Genomic DNA, 21,602 nt, shown 5'->3' on the forward strand with positions numbered 1-21,602 from the left:
GGGTTTGGAGCGGGTCCCATATGAGGAGAGATCACAGAGGCTAGGATTTTCAGCTTGGAAAAGAGGAGACTAAGGGAGGATACGATAGAGGTATATAAAATCATGAGTGGTATAGAGAAAGTGAATAAGGAAAAGTTATTTACTTGTTCCCATAATATAAGATCTAGGGGCCACCAAATGAAATTAATGGGCAGCAGGTTTAAAACAAATAAAAGGATTTTCTTCTTCACACCGCGCATCTGTGGAACTCCTTGCCTGAGGAGGTTGTGAAGGCTAGGACTATAACAGGGTTTAAAAGAGAACTAGATAAATTCATGGAGGTTAAGTCCGTTAATGGATATTAGCCAGGATGGGTAAGGAATGGTGTCCCTAGACTCTGTTTGTCAGAGGATGGAGATGGATGGCAGGAGAGAGATCACTTGATCATTGCCTGTTAGGTTCACTCCCTCTGGGGCACCTGGGCATTGCCCACAGTTGGTAGAAAGGATACTGGTCTAGATAGACCTTTGGTCTGGCCAAGTATGGCCGTTCTTATGTTCTTTCAAGAACACTTCACACAACAAGATCTTCCTCCTCTAAGTCTTTGCTTAGGTATCATGACCAATTTCCTGGTTTACAGACATCCTAATTGTTTCAAACAACAGCATCCTATTTAATGAGCTTTAGCTTCCTTTCTGCACCCTCCTCCCCCAAATACTAGCTGAGTAATGTATAGCCTAATTGACTGTTAAGGTCAATGGCCAACACTTTAATCTTATTTAGTGTATTCTCAGACAGTTCCATGAGTCATTATAATTTTTATTCTTACTGACAGGAAGCATTATAATATATGGGGGGGGAAATAACAGAAAATGTGGAAATGGCCGAGGTGCTTAACTTCTTTGTTTTGGTTTCCACCAAGAAGGTTGGTGGTGATTGGACGTAGAATAGTGAATGCCCCTGAATATGAGGTAGGATCAGAGGCTAAAATATGAAAAGAACAAGTTAAAAATTACTTAGACAAATTAGATGTCTTCAAGTCACCAGGGCCTGATGAAATGCATCCTAGAATACACAAGGAGCTGACTGAGGAGATATCTAGGCGTTAGTGATTATCTTTGAAAAGTCACGGAAGATGGGAGGGATTCCAAAAGACTGGAAAAGGGCAAATGTAGTGCCCATCTATAAAAAAGGAAATAAGGACAACCCAGGGAATTACAGACCAGTCAGCTTAACTTCTGTACCCGGAAAGATAATGGAGCAAATAATTAAGCAATCAATTTGCAAACATCTAGAAGATAATAAGGTGATAAGTAACAGTCAGCATGGATTTGTCAAGAACAAATTGAGTCAAACCAACCTGATAGCTATCTTTGAGAGGGTAACAAGCTTTGTGGATAGCGGGGAAGCGGTAGACGAGGTATATCTTGACTTCAGTAAAGCTTTTGATACGGTCTCACATGACCTTCTCATGAACAAACTAGGGAAATGCAACCTAGATGGAACTACTATAAGGTGGGTGCAAAACTGGTTGGAAAATCATTCCCAGAGAGTAGTTATCAGTGGTTCACAGTCATTCTGGAAGGGCATAACGAGTGGGGTCCCGCAGGGATCAGTTCTGGGTCTGGTTCTGTTCAATATCTTCATCAATTATTTAGATAATGGCATAGAGAGTGCACTTATAAAGTTTGTGGACAATACCAAGCTGGGAGGGGTTGCAAGTGCTTTGGAGGATAGGATTATAATTCAAAATGATCTGGACAAACTGGAGAAATGGTCTGAAGTAAATAGGATGAAATTCAATAAGGACAAATGCAAAGTATTTCATTTAGGAAGGTACAATCAGTTGTACATACACAAAATGGGAAATGACTGCCTAGGAAGGAGTACTGTGGAAAGGGATCTGGGGGGGTCATGGTGGACCACAAGGTAAATATGAGTCAATAGTGTAACAAAAAAAGTCAATAGTCAATAGTGTTGCAAAAAAAGCAAACATCATTCTGGGATGTATTAGCAGGAGTGTTGTAAGTAAGACACGAGAAATAATTCTTCTGCTCTACTCTGTGCTGATTAGGCCTCAACTGGAATATTGTGTTCAGTTCTGGGCACCACATTTCAGGAAAGATGTGGACAAATTGGAGAAAGTCCAGAGAAGAGCAACAAAAATGATTAAAGGTCTAGAACACATGACCTATGAGGGAAGACTGAAAAAACTGGGTTTGTTTAGTCTGGAAAAGAGAAGACTGAGAAGGGACATGATAACAGTTTTCTAGTACATAAAAGGTTGTTATAAGGAGGAGGGAGAAGAATTGTTCTTCTTAATCTCTGGGGATAGGACAAGAAGCAATGGGCTTAAATTACAACAAAGGCGGTTTAGGTTGGACATTAGGAAAAACTTCCTGTCAGGGTGGTTAAGCACTGGAATAAATTGCCCAGAGAGATTGTGGAATCTCTGTCATTGGAGATTTTTAAGAGCAGGTTGGACAAACACCCGCCAGGGATGGTCTAGATAATACTTAGTCCTGCCATGAGTGCAGGGGACTGGACTAGGTGACCTCTTGAGCTCCCTTCCTGTCCTATGATTTATGTTGATAAACAGCATAAATAGTGTGAAATGTGTGCATTTTACAGAGTGCTAAATTAGAAAGATGGCATGAAATATTCACTTTTCCATGTTATCACATGTAATCCTGTTGCTTATTTTAATAGACAATAAAATATTAAACTGCAGGATTCTGCTGATGCCTCCACAATTTGTAACCCTGCTGTAGCTCTAAGAACATTTCTAATACAGTAAATGTCATGCTTTAAATACCAACTTTTTACAGTGAAGGAAAAACTTGAGGGGAACCTACCCTAAACTTCTCTACTTTAAAAAAAGACATGTTCCAGGCTGCTATTCGTGATGCTTGATTTTACAATCTGAGCTCAATGTGCACAAATATTGCAGGGTTCCTGATCTACTTTCTGAAAAGCAACACCATCACTAATCAGACACCGAAATTTCACTTGTGGGAGAATTTAGGAATGCAAAACTCAACGTTCTAGGAGGACTGGAATGACCTTTGAAAAATGATGTGAGTGAAGCAGTAATAAATGTATATAAAGGTGAGTGAGAAATTCTACACCTGCCCAGACATGAATTCAGGGCTCCACATTGGTGACAGCGCCCAAGATAGGCCAGGAAACAGCATGCTCTGCATTGCCTTAGGTGATAGAAGATATGGCATCAGCTGACACAGGGTAAAGCTGAACACTAACCTCAAGTCCAGGCAGGTAGATAAAAGAGGAATTAACTTGCAAAAATGTTTTTTAGCTTATCGATAGAAAGTCAACATGTTAAGGATTTAACATCATAAACCGTTCTGATGATATTTTTAGAAAGGCATTTCAGCTCCTTTCTAACAATACTTTAAAAGGACATTAAAACCCTAGCCATATTTTTCATAGGGTCTTTCTCCAGTCCCAGTGGCCAAGATTACTTCTAGTAAAGCTTAGAAGAGGAAAAAACACAAAAACAGGTATGTGGGCAAGGCAAAAGGTGAAAGGCAAAATCGCATTTCAATTTCTGGCTATGCTACTAACTTCTTGTCTCACCTTAATCTCCCCGTACCTCAGTTCCCAGTCTGTAAAATGGAAATAATAATGCTTCCCTACCTCACAGAGATGTTCTGAGGATAAATCCATAAATGCCTGGGAGCCGCTCAAATACTAGAGTGACAGTGGCCATAAAAGTACCTAGAAAAATAAAAGATATAAAAATAAATCTCCTGCCTAAGCAGAGTAGCAAAGGAATTCGCAGAATGAAAGGGTTAGAACCTCGTGTTGTGGCATAAATCCCCCACCAGGGCCAAGTCTGTGTATCTGGCGTGGGGTAGGGGGTGACAGATTCCCATCCAGCCACCATGAAAACTGTGAGGGAAGGGGACAATTACCTATGGATCCACCAGCCCCAGGCGCAGTTCAGCACTGTCCCAACCTCATAACACATGTGATGGGGCAGAGTGCCCTAGTGGAACTGGGCTCCATGATACTCAGTGGTTGCAGATCCAATATATGGATTCCCCAGATCTACATCCTACAAGAACAACATCAGTTCTGCTACGTTTGGGCCAGTCTGAGCTTGAATTAGCTGTTAACTGTTAGTTAAAACAAGGCAAATGAGTACATCTATTAAAAAGGGGAAAATATTTAAGATTAAACAAAGGTGTAAATCTGTTATTAAAAAAGACTCTGCAAAAAGCTAACATATTTCCTGAAGAGCTTTGGCACCAGTTTGAAGACTGAACCAGGGCTTTGGAGCTGTGCGCCGGCTCCGCTCTAGCTCCAGGCAAAAACCTTCCGCCCCACTGCTCGGGAGCTGCTTCGCGCTCCAGCTCCAGGCTCCGCTCCAAAGCCCTGGACTGAACAGTATTCTCCTTAAACCTGGATATTAATCATTTCTTATTTTCTGTTAAGCACAGACTGTATGCCAATTGCTGAGCAAGACAAAAATAATGTACATTCACTCCGCAAGATTAGAATGCAATCCCCTAACTAATGCCTCTGCTTTGTAAGAAATTACGCTTAAATAGGCTTAGAAAATGTATACATTGTGTAATATTACAGTACACATATATATACACACAGATGCACTTGCACACACGCACGCAGTCTGAGTTCACTGTTATGACATTCAGATTGTGTTCACATTCCTACCCTAAACCCTGATGTTTAGAGGTTTCAATACCACCCTAAATATATTTTATATCATTCACAGGATTTAGACCTGTTATAATCTAGTGGGTGAAAAATGCCTTAAAAAAAATCCTTGAAGTACCAATGTGATGATGGATTCCATACTGGCCCTTTTCACCCCCTCCTTCATCAGCTAGTCCTTGTTGCAAGTGTGGCAGTCACATCAGAATGGAAGCTTTCCAACAATATTTCAGTCAGTAAGTGGCTTGTTAAATGCTGGCATGTATTATCTATGGAGAAGGATACTTAAGCTGTTTATCTTGAGACATGACTACCCGTCGGGCTCAACGGGTAGTGATCAATGGCTCCATGTCTAGTTGGCAGCTGGTATCAAGCGGAGTGCCCCAAGGGTCGGTCCTGGGGTTTGTTTTGTTCAATACCTTCATTAATGATCTGGAGGATGGCGTGGATTGCACCCTCAGCAAGTTTGCAGATGACACTAAACTGGGAGGAATGGTAGATACACTGGAGGGTAGGATTCGGAGACAGAGGGACCTAGACAAATTAGAGGATTGGGCCAAAAGAAATCTGATGAGGTTCAACAAGGACAAGCGCAGAGTCCTGCATTTAGGATGGAAGAATCCCATGCACTGCTACAGACTAGGGACTGAGTGGCTAGGCAGCAGTTCTGCAGAAAAGAACCTAGGGGTTACAGTGGACGAGAAGCTGGATATGAGTCGACAGTGTGCTCTTGTTGCCAAGAAGGCAAACGGCATTTTGGACTGTATAAGTAAGGGCATTGCCAGCAGATTGAGTGACATGATCATTCCCCTCTATTCAACATTGGTGAGGCCTCATCTGGAGTACTGTGTCCAGTTTTGGGCCCCACACTACAAGAAGGATGTGGAAAAATTGGAAAGAGTCCAGCGGAGGGCAACAAAAATGATTAGGGGGCTGGAGCACATGACTTATGAGGAGAGGCTGATGGAACTGGGATTATTTAGTCTGCAGAAGAGAAGAATGAGGGGGGATTTGATAGCTGCTTTCAACTACCTGAAAGGGGGTTCCAAAGAGGATGGATCTAGACTGTTCTCAGTGGTACCTGATGACAGAACAAGGAGTAATGGTCTCAAGTTGCAGATGGGGAGGTTTAGGTTGGATATTAGGGGAAACTTTTTCACTAGGAGGGTGGTGAAGCACTGGAATGGGTTACCTAGGGAGGTGGTGAAATTTCCTTCCTTAGAGATTTTTAAGGTCAGGCTTGACAAAGCCCTGGCTGGGATGATTTAGTTGGGGATTGGCCCTGCTTTGAGCAGGGGGTTGGACTAGATGACCTCCTGAGTTCCCTTCCAACCCTGATATTCTATGATTCTATGAACCCTTTATTAAACCTATAGAAAATGCCTGAAATTTATGTAAGCCAGCAATTCATATTAAGTATCAGAGGGGTAGCCGTGTTAGTCTGGATCTGTAAAAAGCAACAGAGAGTCCTGTGGCACCTATAAGACTAACAGATGTATTGGAGCATAAGCTTTCGTGGGTGAATACCCACTTCGTCAGACGCAAGTGTCTGTCAGCCACGAAAGCTTATGCTCCAATACATCTGTTAGTCTTATAGGTGCCACAGGAGACTCTGTCCCTTCCAACTCTGATATTCTATGATTCTATGGTTGCTTTTTACAATTCATATTAATTTCCCATGTTTCTAGTATCAATTTCTAATGCAAACTATGATATTGCTTTTTATATTTTTTTAATTTATTCTCTGGATACCCTATGTAATTTGCTATAACCCCAACATATATAATTGCAGTCTCCTATTCTATACCTGTACTTATTTATGCATAGAAATTTCTTTTTTAGACACTTAAATACATACTGTATTTATACAACGGGGCAGTTCAAATCAGAAACTCTCCTACACAATGGCTTTTCTCTCCATAAAACCATAAAAAAAGGAAATGTGCTACCAAAACACCCTTCTGTTTTGAAAATATTAGGACAGAGACAAACGGAGGGACAAGGAAATTCAAGGTTAAAGTTGGAACTCACTCTCAGTCATGCCCAAATTTTGCAGCAGACAATTTCAGGCCACTGAAAAACCCAACTACAGTAAGATCAGTCAAAGCTGTATGCTCACATTAGCTCTAAATGTCTTTGGTTTTGTTAATTTGAGTCACAAACCTAATATTATGTAATCTGTCAGCTGCGAATGTTGGACTCTGATTCAGTTTTGGATGGTGTATCCAGATTGACAGAGAGTAAATATTTTCAGCTTTACACAGAGACTAGTAAAAACACTGCACATTTACTAGTTAGGTTTAAATATTAACAAGAAGTTTAACCAGCAGTGATGATTTTTCCATGCAATACACTGCATCCTCTATGATGTAGGCTCAGGGCATAGGCACCAAATTCTCAGAACACTGGTGGGTGCTCACGCCCCCCCCTCCTGCCCCGCTCCCATTCCAACCCCTTCCCCAAAATCCCCATCCCAACTCTGCCCCCTCCCTGCCCCTATTGGACCCCTTCCCCAAATCCCTGCCCCGGCCCCGCCTCCTCCCTGAGCACGCCGCGTTCCCGCTCCTCCCCCCTCCCACAGTTTGTTACACCACGAACTGTTTTGCGGCAGCAAGCGCTGGGAGCTAGGGGGAGAAGCGGGGAAGGCGCACTCAGGGGAGAGGCGGAGGTGAGCTGGGGCGGGGAGCTGCCGGTGGATGCAGAGCACCCACCAATTTTTTCCTGTGGGTGCTCCAGCCCCGGAGCACCCACGGAGCCGGCGCCTATGGCTCAGGGCATTAGAATCTACAGTGATTGGGGAGATATTATATTGACACACATTTTATACCATGGAGAATGGCAGTCATAGAATCATAGAATCATAGAATATCAGAGTTGGAAGGGACCTCAAGAGGTCATCTAGTCCAACCCCCTGCTCAAAGCAGGACCAATTCCCAGCTAAATCATCCCAGCCAGGGCTTTGTCAAGCCGGGCCTTAAAAACCTCCAAGGAAGGAGACTCCACCACCTCCCTAGGTAACGCATTCCAGTGTTTCACCACCCTCCTAGTGAAATAGTTTTTCCTGATATCCAACCTGGACCTCCCCCACTGCAACTTGAGACCATTGCTCCTTGTTCTGTCATCTGCCACCACTGAGAACAGCCGAGCTCCATCCTCTTTGGAACCCCCCTTCAGGTAGTTGAAGGCTGCTATCAAATCCCCCCTCATTCTTCTCTTCTGGAGACTAAACAATCCCAGTTCTCTCAGCCTCTCCTCATAAGTCATGTGCTCCAGACCCCTAATCATTTTTGTTGCCCTCCGCTGGACTCTTTCCAATTTTTCCACATCCTTCTTGTAGTGTGGGGACCAAAACTGGACACAGTATTCCAGATGAGGCCTCACCAATGTCGAATAAAGGGGAACGATCACGTTCCTCGATCTGCTGGCAATGCCCCTACTTATACAGCCCAAAATGCCGTTAGCCTTCTTGGCAACAAGAGCACACTGTTGACTCATATCCAGCTTCTCGTCCACTGTGACCCCTAGGTCCTTTTCAGCAGAACTGCTACCTAGCCATTCGGTCCCTAGTCTGTAGCAGTGCATGGGATTCTTCCGTCCTAAGTGCAGGACTCTGCACTTGTCCTTGTTGAACCTCATCAGGTTTTTTTCTGCCCAATCCTCTAATTTGTCTAGGTCCCTCTGTATCCGATCCCTACCCTCTAGTGTATCTACCACGCCTCCTAGTTTAGTGTCATCTGCAAACTTGCTGAGAGTGCAGTCCACACCATCCTCCAGATCATTAATAAAGATATTAAACAAAACCGGCCCCAGGACCGACCCTTGGGGCACTCCACTTGAAACCAGCTGCCAACTAGACATGGAGCCATTGATCACTACCCGTTGAGCCCGACGATCTAGCCAGCTTTCTATCCACCTTACAGTCCATTCATCCAGCCCATACTTCTTTAACTTGGTGGCAAGAATACTGTGGGAAACAGTATCAAAAGCTTTGCTAAAGTCAAGAAATAAGACATCCACTGCTTTCCCCTCATCCACAGAGCCAGTTATCTCATCATAGAAGGCAATTAGGTTAGTCAGGCACGACTTCCCCTTCGTGAATCCATGCTGACTGTTCCTGATCACTTTCCTGTCCTCTAAATGTTTCATAATTGATTCCTTGAGGACCTGCTCCATGATTTTTCCAGGGACTGAGGTGAGGCTGACTGGCCTGTAGTTCCCCGGATCCTCCTTCTTCCCTTTTTTAAAGATGGGCACTACATTAGCCTTTTTCCAGTCATCTGGGACCTCCCCCGATCGCCATGAGTTTTCAAAAATAATGGCTAATGGCTCTGCAATCTCACCCGCCAACTCCTTTAGCACCCTCGGATGCAGCGCATCCGGCCCCATGGACTTGTGCACGTCCAGTTTTTCTAAATAGTCCCGAACCACTTCTTTCTCCACAGAGGGTTGGTCACCTTCTCCCCATGCTGTACTGCCCAGTGCAGCAATCTGGGAGCTGACCTTGTGCGTGAAGACAGAGGCAAAAAAATCATTGAGTACATTAGCTTTTTCCACATCCTCGGTCACTAGGTTGCCTCCCTCATTCAGTAAGGGGCCCACACTTTCCTTGATTTTCTTCTTGTTGCTAACATACCTGAAGAAACCCTTCTTGTTACTCTTAACATCTCTTGCTAACTGCAACTCCAAGTGTGATTTGGCCTTCCTGATTTCACTCCTGCACGCCTGAGCAATATTTTTATACTCCTCCCTGGTCATTTGTCCAATCTTCCACTCCTTATAAGCCTCTTTTTTGCGTTTAAGATCAGCAAGGATTTCACTGTTTAGCCAAGCTGGTCGCCTGCCATATTTACTATTCTTTCTACACATCGGGATGGTTTGTTCCTGCAACCTCAATAAGGATTCTTTAAAATACAGCCAGCTCTCCTGGACCCCTTTGCCCTTCATGTTATTCTCCCAGGGGATCCTGCCCATCTGTTCCCTGAGGGAGTCAAAGTCTGCTTTTCTGAAGTCCAGGGTCCGTATTCTGCTGCTCTCCTTTCTTCCTTGTGTCAGGATCCTGAACTCGACCATCTCATGGTCACTGCCTCCCAGGTTCCCATCCACTTTTGCTTCCCCTACTAGTTCTTCCCTGTTTGTGAGCAGCAGGTCAAGAAAAGCTTTGCCCCTAGTTGGTTCCTCCAGCACTTGCACCAGGAAATTGTCCCCTACACTTTCCAAAAATTTCCTGGATTGCCTGTGCACCGCTGTATTGCTCTCCCAGCAGATATCAGGGTGATTAAAGTCTCCCATGAGAACCAGGGCCTGTGATCTAGCAACTTCTGCTAGTTGCCAGAAGAAAGCCTCGTCCACCTCATCCCCCTGGTCTGGTGGTCTATAGCAGACTCCAACCACGACATCACCCTTGTTGCTCACACTTCTCAACTTTATCCAGAGACTCTCAGGTTTTTCTGCAGTATCATACCGGAGCTCTGAGCAGTCATACTCCTCTCTTACATACAACGCAACTCCCCCACTGCAGTATAAAGTTCTCCACAAAGATGAGGGGACCACACACATTCTATCCTTGGCCTCTCTGCTATGACTTCCATAGCAAGAAAGGCTCCATATACAAACCTTCTCAACCAGAAGGAGGAGGGGAAGCATGCATCACATATGGGATCAGTAACATCATTTGATAAGGTGAAAGCAGAGACATGGATCTGCCAGGCATTAAAATACACCCAAACTGTTACAAACCCAAGAGGCACCCCTCTATGCAAATAACCAATGGAGATTTATGATATGCAGACATGACAACTACCATCTTGTACAACTCCTAGAAACAAACTAGACACCCTTCGAAGCATGAGCCTCTACAATTGAGCAGAAGAGCCAGGCTTTCTTGCTGGGGGTTGTAACAAACTCTCATTCGCTGTGGGTTGGGCACAGTGGGGGACACTGAAGCAGGGTGGATAAAAATCAATGTTTTTTTTTAAAAATAATCGGATATTTTTTATTTAATTTGGATTTTGTTGATAAAATGCTTTTTGAGGGAAAAAACCTATCTAAGGATAGTTTTAATTAAGATACATTATTTAGGTTAATCTTTCTATCTACCCAATGGTATGATTGAGAACCCACACTTCATTAACATGGTTCAGTCATTAAGACCAGGATACAGTCCACCCAACAGAGCAGGTGTCGCAGGCAAATTGCTGGATAAAGTGTATGAAAGAGAAATTGAGAAGTGTGCAAAAGTTCTAGAGGGTAAAATTGTTAATCTGAGTCTTGATGGGTGGAGCAACGTCCACAATGATCCTGTTGTATGTGCTTGTGTGACAACAGAAGAAGGGAATGTCTTCCTCACAGAAACAATTGATACATCAGGAAATGCACACACCGCAGAATATTTACAAGAAGTCGCAGTAAAAGCTATAACAAAAACTGTGAAAAAAAATTCAAATGTCTAGTACGCAGCTTGGTCACAGACAATGCTGCAAATGTATCCAAGGTGAGAAGAAATTATTTAGAAGAGAGTCCCAAGCTAATAACATACGGTTGCAGTGCTCATTTGAGGCAGTTCCTAGCCAAAGACTTCAGTGTTCCATAAATAAAGGCTAATGTTGAAATTGCAAAATACTTTCATAACAACCACTTTGCAGCAGCTGCTCTGAAAAAAGTGGGAGGAACTGAACAAACTCTCCCACAAGACGTGCGATGGAACTCAGTTGTGGGCTGTTTTGAGCACTATATCAAGAACTGGCCTAATCTGATGACAGTTTGTGAACAAAATCGTGAAAAAATAGATGGCACTGTCACAGCCAAAGTTCTCAACACTGGGCTTAAGAGAAATGTTGAACACATGCTGAGTACCCTGAAGCCTATTTCTCTAGCCTTGAACAAAATGCAGGGAAATAGCTGTTTTATTGCTGACGCTGTTGAAATTTGGAAGGAACTGAGTGAGATCTTAAAGAGAAATATGCAATGACAGAGTTAAATTACAAGCATTAAAAAAACAAATGGGAGAAGCACTATCTCCAGCTCATTTTCTTGCTAATATTCTCAATACTTGGTACCAGGATCAAACCTTAAATGCTGAAGAGGAGGAGTTGGCTATGACATGGACATGTTTGCTGTTGAAGGCAAAAATCCAGAATACATAATGCTGTTTTAGTTAAATAAAACAATGTAAATGACTGTCTGGTGATGTTCACCTCTTAATATAGCCTGGCAAGAAAATCCTCCAAATATTAATGATTAACCTGTTGAATTGGAGATCGTTCACCTCCCAATGACTTCGTAAATATCTGCTTCAATTACCTTTGGTAAATGAAATAACCAATCATTCATTTTCTAATATAGTTTTAAAACTAATCTGAAAAGTTTTCAAAATAAATCATTTTAAAAATGTATAGTGTGCACCTTCTAAAAATGAAACCTACATCTATCTCTGAGTTGTGAAGAATATGTATTAAGGTTATAACCAGGGCCGGTGTAACCACTAGGCAAACAAGGCAGCCACCTAGGGCGCCAAGATTTGGGGGCGCCATAAAGCGGTGTCCAGCGTCACGGGAGTCAGCTGAGCGTGGCAGGGTGCAGAGCAAGACCTCCATAACAAACCCGCCCCCGCAGCGAGGGGCGCCATGCAGGACGGTCAGTGGGAGGCTGCGGACGAGGGACGGAGCTGTTGGGGGAGGCAGGACATGGTCCTGAGCTCAGGTGAGCTTCACCCTCCAACGTACCGTGCCCGGAACCAGGCGCAGCCACCTCCTGGGGCAAGAGAAAGTGAAATTAAACCCTGCAGCGTGAAGAAGGGGAAAGGGCTGGCACAGGTGCTGCTTCCACACACCAACTCTCCGCCCCCCTCCCTCCCGGTGGCACTGTGCCAATGTAGGGAGCCAGCCCTGATCCCCAGAGAGATCCTCACCTGCTCCCTAGGAGAGCCCGGCTCTGCCCTCCTTGCCCCTGGGTCTCCCCCGAAGGGCGAAGTACTCAGAGCCTGGGAACATTTAGAGACCCTATGAACTGGGGGCATTCTCAGCCTCCTTCTTGCTCTTAGGTTCCCCCAGGCCAGAAGGAACCATTGTGATCATCTCCTCTGACCCCCTTGTATTAATTCGAATGAACAATGCCACATTATGCAGTATTCATTTTTGAAAATTTATAATAAGCGATGCTCTGGGGGAAGGGGAGGAGAAGGGGGGGCGCAAGGTGGAAGTTTCGCCTAGGGCACAAAATATCCTTGCACCGGCCCTGGTTATAACAACCAAAAAGAATGCACTTTTATGTACCAAGTATCAGAGGGGTAGCCGTGTTAGTCTGTATCCACAAAAACGGTGGACACCTTAAAGGCGAACAGATTTATTGGGTATAAGCTTTTTTTAATGTAGAAATCCATGATTAAATCGAGTCTTCCTGACTAGTGATTTAAATCAAATCCACCCTGCACTGAAGAGTGGGTTACACACACACCCTAAAGATAATTAGCTTTGAGAACTTGTGGAAGACAGGTGAGGTCCCAGAAGACTAGAGAAGGGCAAAGATAGTACCTATCTTAAATGGGAAACAAAGAGGACCCGGAGAATTACAGACCAGTCAGCCAACCTCAATAACTGGAAAGATACTGGAACAAATAATTAAACAATCAAGTTGTAAGCACTTGGAGGATAATGGGGTTATAAGGAACAGCCAGCATGGATTTGTCAAGAACAAATCATGACAAACCAACCTAATTTCCTTCTTTCACAGGTTTATTGGCCTAGTAAATATGGGGGAAGCAGTAGATGCGATATAGCTTGATTTTGGTAAGGCTTCTGATACAGTCACACATGACATTACTATAAGGTGAGTGAATACCTGCTTGAAAGACTGTACTCAAACAGTATTTATCAATGGTTCGCTGTTCGACTGGAAGGGCATCTCTAGTGGGGTCCCACCGGGGCCAGTCCCAGGTCCAGGAATATTCAATATTTCCACTAATTACTTGAATAATTGAGTGGAGAGTATGCTTATAAAATGTTGACATAGCTGGGAGGTGTTGCTAGTAATTTGGAGGACAAGATTCCACTTCAAAATGACCCTGACAAATTGGAGAATTGGTCTGAAATCAAGATGAAATTCAATAAAGACAAGTACTTCAAATAAGAAGGAAAAATCAAAAGCACAATTACAAAATGGGGAATAACTGGGTAGGTGGCAGTACTGCTGAAAAGGATCTGGGGGTAATAGTGGATCACAATTGAATGAGAGTCACCAATGTGAAGTAGCTGCAAAAAAGGCTACTCTTATGGGGTGTATTAACAGGAGTGTCATATGTAAGACCTGGGAAGTAACTGTCCTGCTTTATTTGGCACTGGTGAGGCCTCAGCTGGAGTACTGAGTCCAATTCTGGGCACCACACTTTAGGAAAGATGCAGACAAACAGGAGAGAGTCCAGAAGAGAGCAATAAAAACGATAAAAGGTTCAGAAAACCTGATTTATGAGGAAAGGTTAAAAGAGATTAGGCATGTTTAGCTGAGAGAAAGAAAGATCGAGGGGGAACCTGATAATTTTTAAATATGTTAAGGGCTGTTATAAAGAGGAGAGTCATCAATTGTGGGGAGGGATAGCTCAGTGGTTTGAGCATTGGCCTGCTAAACCCAGGGTTGTGAGTTCAATCCTTGAGGGGGCCACTTAGGGATCTGGGGCAAAATCAGTACTTGGTCCTGCTAGTGAAGGCAGGGGGCTGGACTCGATGGCCTATCAAGGTCCCTTTCAGTTCTAGGAGATGGGATATCTCCATTAATTTATATTTTTATTTTATATTTTTAATTGTCCTCCATGTCCACTGACAGCAGGACAAGTAGTAATGGACTAAAACTGCACAAGCGAGATTAAGGTTAGCTATTAGGAAAAACTTTCTAATTATAACAGGCTTCCAAGGGAGGTTGTGGAATCCCCATCATTGGAGGTTTTTCAGAGCAGGTTGGACAAACCCATCAGGGATGGTCTAGGTTTACTTGGTCCTGCCACAGCGCAGGGGGCTGGTCTCGAGAGGTCCCTTCCAGTTCTTCTACAGTTCTATTTGACAGTTATTATTTAATACAAGAATGAACAATTAGAGCAACCACAAGCTTCTAATTTCATATGGAATTGACACACACAGCAATGACATTCCGGTAAGGTAAATACTGTCACCACCGCTTGGTCACAGCAAGGGATCTACACCTCTACCCCGATATAACGCTGTCCTTGGGAGCCAAAAAATCTTACCGTGTTATAGGTGAAACCACATTATCTCGAACTGGCTTTGATCCACTGGAGTGCGCAGTCCTGCCCACCCAGAGCACTGCTTTACCGCGTTATATCCGAATTTGTGTTATATCGGGTCGCGTTATATTGGGGTAGAAGTGTACTGTGAAAAACCAAGGAAGTCTAATGACTTGGAAAAAATACCTCACAGGGTCCTAGAGCCTGAGCTGCAGCCCGAGCCCAGATGTACACTGCAGTTAAACAGGTGCTTAGCCCGAGCTCTGTGAGCTCCAGTCAGCTGGCACGGGCCAGCAACAGGTTTTAATTGCAGTGTAGATGTACCCAAAGAGTACCGGAAAACCTGGGTAGCAAGTTTAGCTCTCTCTGCAAAGCTTTCAGAAATACAGCAGAACCCCATGAGCACAAATACAGCAATCTAACATTCACAGAGGTTAAAAAGCTATTATCCTTTTCAAATGGCAAAGTGAACATGTGTGAAATAGAAAACCCCACCCCACCAGGAAACAAAGTTGATTCTTCTCTTTCAATTCCACAAACACAAACTATGGGGAGCAATTCAAATACAAGTATTATGCAGATTACATTAGGCAAGTTTGATCTATTGTAAAACACTTGCATACAACATTAAGAGAGAGAACAACCTTTAACACCTGCTTTCACTTCAAACATAGCATTATCTATGTGCAAGGCTTGGCTCTTAATGCGATGGAATCTCAAACTAAATTGAATGGCTTACTGTACCGGCAAAGAATATTTAAAATGTTTGGGACCCGGTGGCCCATTAATACCCAGCTATCTAGAATATTCTGCTCAAAAACTGCACTCAGCTAATCTGCTCAATTGGCTGGCTCCCAACAACATGGCTCCACACCATAGAAGGCTTTCACCTTTCTGTGAAATGTTATGACATGAGAGGAGACACGACAGCTGGAAAAGGATTGTGTGATCCAAGCAGCTCTGAAAATCATCATAAATATTCACATACAAGCTGATTTGTTTTCTTACCAGTAACACACTGTTATTCACAAATATTAATTAGTTTCTAAATACCACCTGTTACTCAGCTCTCCCCTTCCCTGCATATTACAACGCCACAAGAATTTTTCACTTCAGGGGTTTATAACAACTATGCTGCTGCTCTGAAATGTAATGATGTTCCCAGTCCCATGACTGCTATAGCCCATTCGATTTGCGGGGGAGAGGCAGGGAGCAATGACTGCCCTGTGTCACTCAGTAGCAATCCCCTTCTGGGGGATTAAAGGAGCAACCTTAATGGACTCTGAAGAAGGTCTGGTTCAGTCTCCTCAGAAGGATGTACTATGGCTATAACATCAGGTGTCTAGAGTGGAGAATAGATTTAAAGCAGGGAAAGCGAAGAATCTCAAGGTCCTAAGGATGGGGAGAACCCCTAGACAAAAACACTTTCCATCCTTGGCTTTAGGGTTTCCAGTGAAGCAGCTAAAAGCCACATTTCAGAGAGGAGCTAATGCATATGGGACTCCATGTCACATACCTATGGCATTATAAATAAATCTCAGACTGCAAAAAAGAAAGTTTTTATAATATAAAACATTTCCTTTAGATTTCTATAGTAATCCTCCTAGGGATTATCCTCACAAACAAAAGCACACAAGTGAATATAACTATCTCAAGGGATATTGGTTTCCTCTTCCATGGCAGTAACAGAGAATATGCTCTTTCCCATCCCCTTGCCCTTCCAACCCCACGATACAATGATCAGCATCCAATAAAAGGAGAACGTTGGACTGAGTGTTAATTTCTCACCATGTAAACTGATAATAAATTAAGGTTGAAGAACTCACCAACTGTTGGATGATGAAATATTGCAGTCTGCTTTTTCAAAAAAGTGTAATCTTTTAATCCCAAAAGACTCTCCCTCGCTATCCTTTAAGAACTGCATTCCCAATCCTGGTCTAGCAATATGCTGAACTTTCCAACCAGGCTTTTCAAACTTTCTGACTACCTCCATTCCTCATCTCCCATCTGCTCCCATACACTTAATATTTTAGCCTCCCATTCACCAGTTACGTAGTGCGTGCCTCAGCCTGCTAGTGACCTCTCGACTAACCCTGGTTCTCCCCAGAGTCCCACACATTCCTCCACTCCCTGTCACCTCGTTCTTCTTGATCAACACACTTTTAAAAGTGAATAATGAAAAACTTGCACACATTGTCTCTATATCCCTCTACTTCCCTCGGAGGAAGAATTTAATCAGAAAAATGTGAATGATCATTGGGAATCATTTAAGAACACTTTCCAAGATGCCAAAAAGCCACACTCCCACAACTGAAGGAGGCGGCCAAGCTAGGTAAAGAAATGACCTGGTTTAGAGGGGATGCGAAGGCACCTATAAAGAAATAATATATGATATATAGAAGGAAAGGGGAAGTTGGCAATAATGGAAATCAGAAATTAGGAATTGTAGAAAATTGATAAGGAAGGCAAAGGGACACAAGGAGAAATCTAAGGCCAGCAGAGTTAAGGACAATAAGGAGTTTAAAAAATATATATATTAGGAATAAAAAGCAACCTGGCAATGATATTTGTCCATTACTAGATCAAAATATTAGAATTATCAATAATAATGCAGAAAAGCCAGAAGCGTTCAATAAATATTTCTGCTCTGTATTTGGGGAAAAATAGATGATAGAGTTTCATCATACAGTGACAACACTTTTTCCATTTCACTAATATCGCTGGAGAATGTTAAACAGAAGCTTCTAAGCTTTTAAAATCAGCAAATCCAGATAACCTGCACCCAAGAGTATTAAAAGAGCTGACTGGGGAGATTACTAAACTATTAATGTTTATTTTCTATAGGTCTTGGAGCACTGTGGAAGTTCCAGAAGACTGGAGGAAAGCTAATGTTATGCCAATTTTTAAAAAGTGTAAATGGGACGACCTACCTAATTATAGGCCTGGCAGCCGGACATTGATCCTGGGAAAGATAATAGAGTGGCTGACATGGGATTTGATTCACAAAGAATTAAAGGACAGTAATATAATTAATGCAAATCCTGTCAAACTAACTATCTTTTTGATGGGATTACTAGTTTGGTTGATAAAGGTAATAGTATTGATCAAATACACAGACTCTGTAAGGTGTTTACCTGGTACTACCACATGACATTTTATTAGAAAACTAGAATGACAAAATAAACATGGCACATATTAAATTAATTAAAAATTGGCTGATAGGTCTCAAAATGTAATTGTAAACAGGGAATCATCATCGAGCGGGGTATTTTTCCCATAGGGTCCTGTAGAGATCAGTGACTTAGAAGAAAACAAAATCATCACTGATAAAGTTTACAGAGGGTACAAAAATTGGGGGTGATAAATAATAACAAGGACAGGTCACTGATTCAGAACAATCTTGATTGCTTGGTAAACTTTGCACAAGCAAACAACATGCATTTTAACTCAGCGACATGTAAACATACACATCTTGGAACAAACAATGTATTCCATACATACATGACAGCAGACTCTACTCTGAGGGCTGGTCCCCACTTAGTCCGGACTTCGGACTAAGGTACGCAAATTCAGCTACGTTAATAACGTAGCTGAATTCGAAGTACCTTAGTCCGAACTTACCGCGGTCCAGATGCGGCCGGAAGTCTCCCCCCGTCGACGCCGCGTACTCCTCTCGGCGAGCTGGAGTACCGGCGCCGACTGTGAGCACTTCCGGGATCGATCCGGGATCGATTTATCGCGTCTTAACCAGACGCAATAAATCGATCCCAGAACATCGATGGCGTGCCACCGGACCAGCCGGTAAGTGAAGACTAGGCCTGAGAAGCAGTGACTCTAAAAAAAGATTTGGGGGTCAGCGTGGATAATCAGCTGAACAAGAGCTCCCAGGGTGACGCTGTGGCCAAAAGAGCTAATGCCATCCTGGGAGGCTTAACCAGAGGCATCTCAACTAGGAGTAGAGAGATTGTTTTACCTCCGTATCTGGCACTGGTGTGACCACTGCTGGAATACTGAGTCCAGTTCTGGTATCCGCAACTCAAGAAGGATGTTGATAAATTGGAGAGGGTTCAAAGGAGAGCTACAAAAATCATTACAGGAATAGAAAACATGCCTTACAGTGATAGACTCAAAGAGCTCATTCTACTTAACAACAAGATTAAGGGGTGACTTGATTACAGACCTGAAGTACCTACATGGGGAACAAATGTTTAATAATGGGCTCTTCCTCCTACCAGAGAAAGGTATAACACAATCCAATGGACAGAAGTTGAAGTTACACAAATTCAGACTGAAATAAAGTGTAAATCTATAACGGTGAGAACCACTGAACAAAGTACCAAGGGCCGAGGTAGATTCTCCATCTCTGACAATTTTAAATTCAAGATTAGATGTTTTTCTAAAAGATGTGCTCTAGGAATTATTTTGGGGGAAGTTCTCTGGCCTGGGGGAGGTCAGACTAGATGATCACAATGGTTCCTTCTGGCCTCGGAATCTATGAAACCTACCCTTCAGAACACAGAGGGTGTGTCTGATATGTATGCATACACACTAGCCCCATCCCATTGTTGGCACTCTTGTAATACACGTGATAAATAAACATTAAAAGGGGGACCTTGCCAACAGAAACTTTTGTTCTCTGTAACTGTGAACTCCAGGCCCCGATCTCTCCTTCCGAATATTGCGTTTATTGCATTATGGCCACAGGATCCGAACACTTCTTTCCACAGACCCAAGATTTAAATTCCACCCACCCACCCACAGTTCCCTTCTAGCTCCAGAAGCTTTATTTGGAGCTGGGCTCTGAGCTAGCGGGGGCTAAAGGAGGATCAGTGTGCCTCTATGGAGAAAACACACAGAGCCAAAAAGTCACTGTTGTAACTGAGCCCCACTGCCAAGGGCCGAAGCCCTAGTGCTGAACTCCTTGGGCTTTGGCTTCCCTGACCAGGACAGTGCAGCTCAGGCTTTGGGCCCCCACCCGGGGTGGTGGGGTTCAGCTTTGCCCCACCCCACCCCCTTGGAGTCATTTAGTAATTTTTGTTGTCAGAAGGGGGTTGTGGTGCAATGAGAACCCCTGGCCCAAATCAGACTGGATAGTCTCTTTCATTTACACAGCCTTTGAGCGGAGATGCCCTGACCTTCAGTTTTTTTTCTCCAAAGGTCACAAATAGTCTGCTTGATTTTCTGAACTGGTTAGACCTCTGAATAACTTGCTAACACGCCTTTTCCCCAGGAGTGATATTAACTGATCTGAGATTCAAATCACTATAATTTTGATTAAAAAATTATTAATGAAGTTTAAATACCACCTTGACTTTGTGGAATATAGTATCCAGGCCGGGGATGAGAGAGGCTGGGGATAGATATTTGTACCTGATGGTATGGGATCCCTTTGGAGGGCCTGAAACACCAATTGCACCGCCTCCTCTCTCCACTGTTGAATAGCAGAGCTAATTTTGATTCCATTCAGAGTCTAGTTACAGGCTGCTGTGCTGTATTCACTTTGGGCCAATGGTGCACCAGCACCGGGGCTCCCATACTACAAGCTGAAATCACTGAGTGCTGTGTTAACTAGTGGGGGAGCCTGAAGATATATTAAAAATAGTGGAGGGAGGGATACTTCAGTGGTTTGAGCATTGGCATGCTAAACCCAGGGTTATGAGTTCAGCCCTTGAAGGGGCCACTTAGGGATCTGGGGCAAAATCAGTACTTGGTCCTGCTAGTAAAGGCAGGGGCCTGGACTCAGTGACCTTTCAGGGTCCCTTCCAGTTCTATGAAATAGGTATATCTCCATATATTATTTTGGGGGAGGGATAGCTCAGTGGTTTGAGCATTGGCCTGCTAAACCCAGGGTTGAAAGTTCAATCCTTGAGAGGGCCATTTGGGGGGAAATCTGTCTGGGGATTGGTCCTGCTTTGAGCAGAGGATTGGACTAAATGACCTCGAGGTCCCTTCCAACCCTGATATTCTATAAGGGGCTGAGGGTTGGGTGCAGGGGTGTGAAGGCTCTGGGTAGGGGTGCAGCTCTCTCTCCCCGCACCAGCACCTGGTCTGGGTGCAGGCCACCCCACACCGCCGGCTGGGTCCGGGCCGTGGCAGGTCCAGGCACTCCGGGGGAGGGGTGCCCTGACCACAGCAGGTTGGGGCTGGGGCACTTCACCCCTGGCCATGGCAGGTCCCCGGGTGGGTTCCCTACGTGCCTGCGTGGCGCTATATAGGCTGCTGTGTGGCCACGCAGCTTACAGTGGGTTAGGTCATAACCCCATTTCAATGGGATTGCCAGGGCTGGTGTTAGACTTGCTGGGGCCAAAGCCCAATGGCTTCAGCTCTGGGTGCTGGGGCTCAGGTTACAGGAGCCCTTAGGAGGGCGTCTGGGTTCAGATTTTGCCCTCCCCCTCACCGGGGGAGGGGGCTCAGGGTTTTGGTCTCCCCTCTTGGAGTTGTGTCTAGTAATTTTTGTTGTCAAAAGGGGGTCGCAGTGCAATGAAGTTTGAGAACCCCTGATATAGTCACCAAAATGGCCATTCAATTCTAAAACCAAACTGAGAAACTGAAAGCAACAAGAATCTTTCAGGCAGGAACATCTGATCCCATTCTGAAGTTTAAGGGCAGGAGGGTGGGGGTTTGAGAGTGTGTGCATATACATACATACATGCATACATACGCGCGCGCACACACACACACACACACCTCACACAAA

The 21,602-nt window shown here is 43.9% G+C and overlaps 1 protein-coding gene across 5 annotated transcripts in view; it reads right to left on the reverse strand.

Moving 5' to 3' along the window:
• Positions 1-21,602, reverse strand: part of PTPRF (protein tyrosine phosphatase receptor type F) — a 570,835-nt gene that overhangs the window by 408,805 nt on the left and 140,428 nt on the right. For 4 of the 5 annotated variants that reach the window (XM_054037700.1, XM_054037697.1, XM_054037702.1 and 1 more), the window contains exon 2: positions 3,637-3,717. The exons of the other annotated variant lie outside the window; for it this stretch is intronic. The gene's annotated coding sequence lies outside the window, so the exon portion shown is untranslated. The remainder of the gene's footprint in view (positions 1-3,636; positions 3,718-21,602) is intronic. 5 annotated transcript variants of the gene reach the window in all.

This window comes from Malaclemys terrapin, chromosome 8 (assembly GCF_027887155.1).
Source record: "Malaclemys terrapin pileata isolate rMalTer1 chromosome 8, rMalTer1.hap1, whole genome shotgun sequence".
Lineage (NCBI taxonomy): Eukaryota > Metazoa > Chordata > Testudines > Emydidae > Malaclemys > Malaclemys terrapin.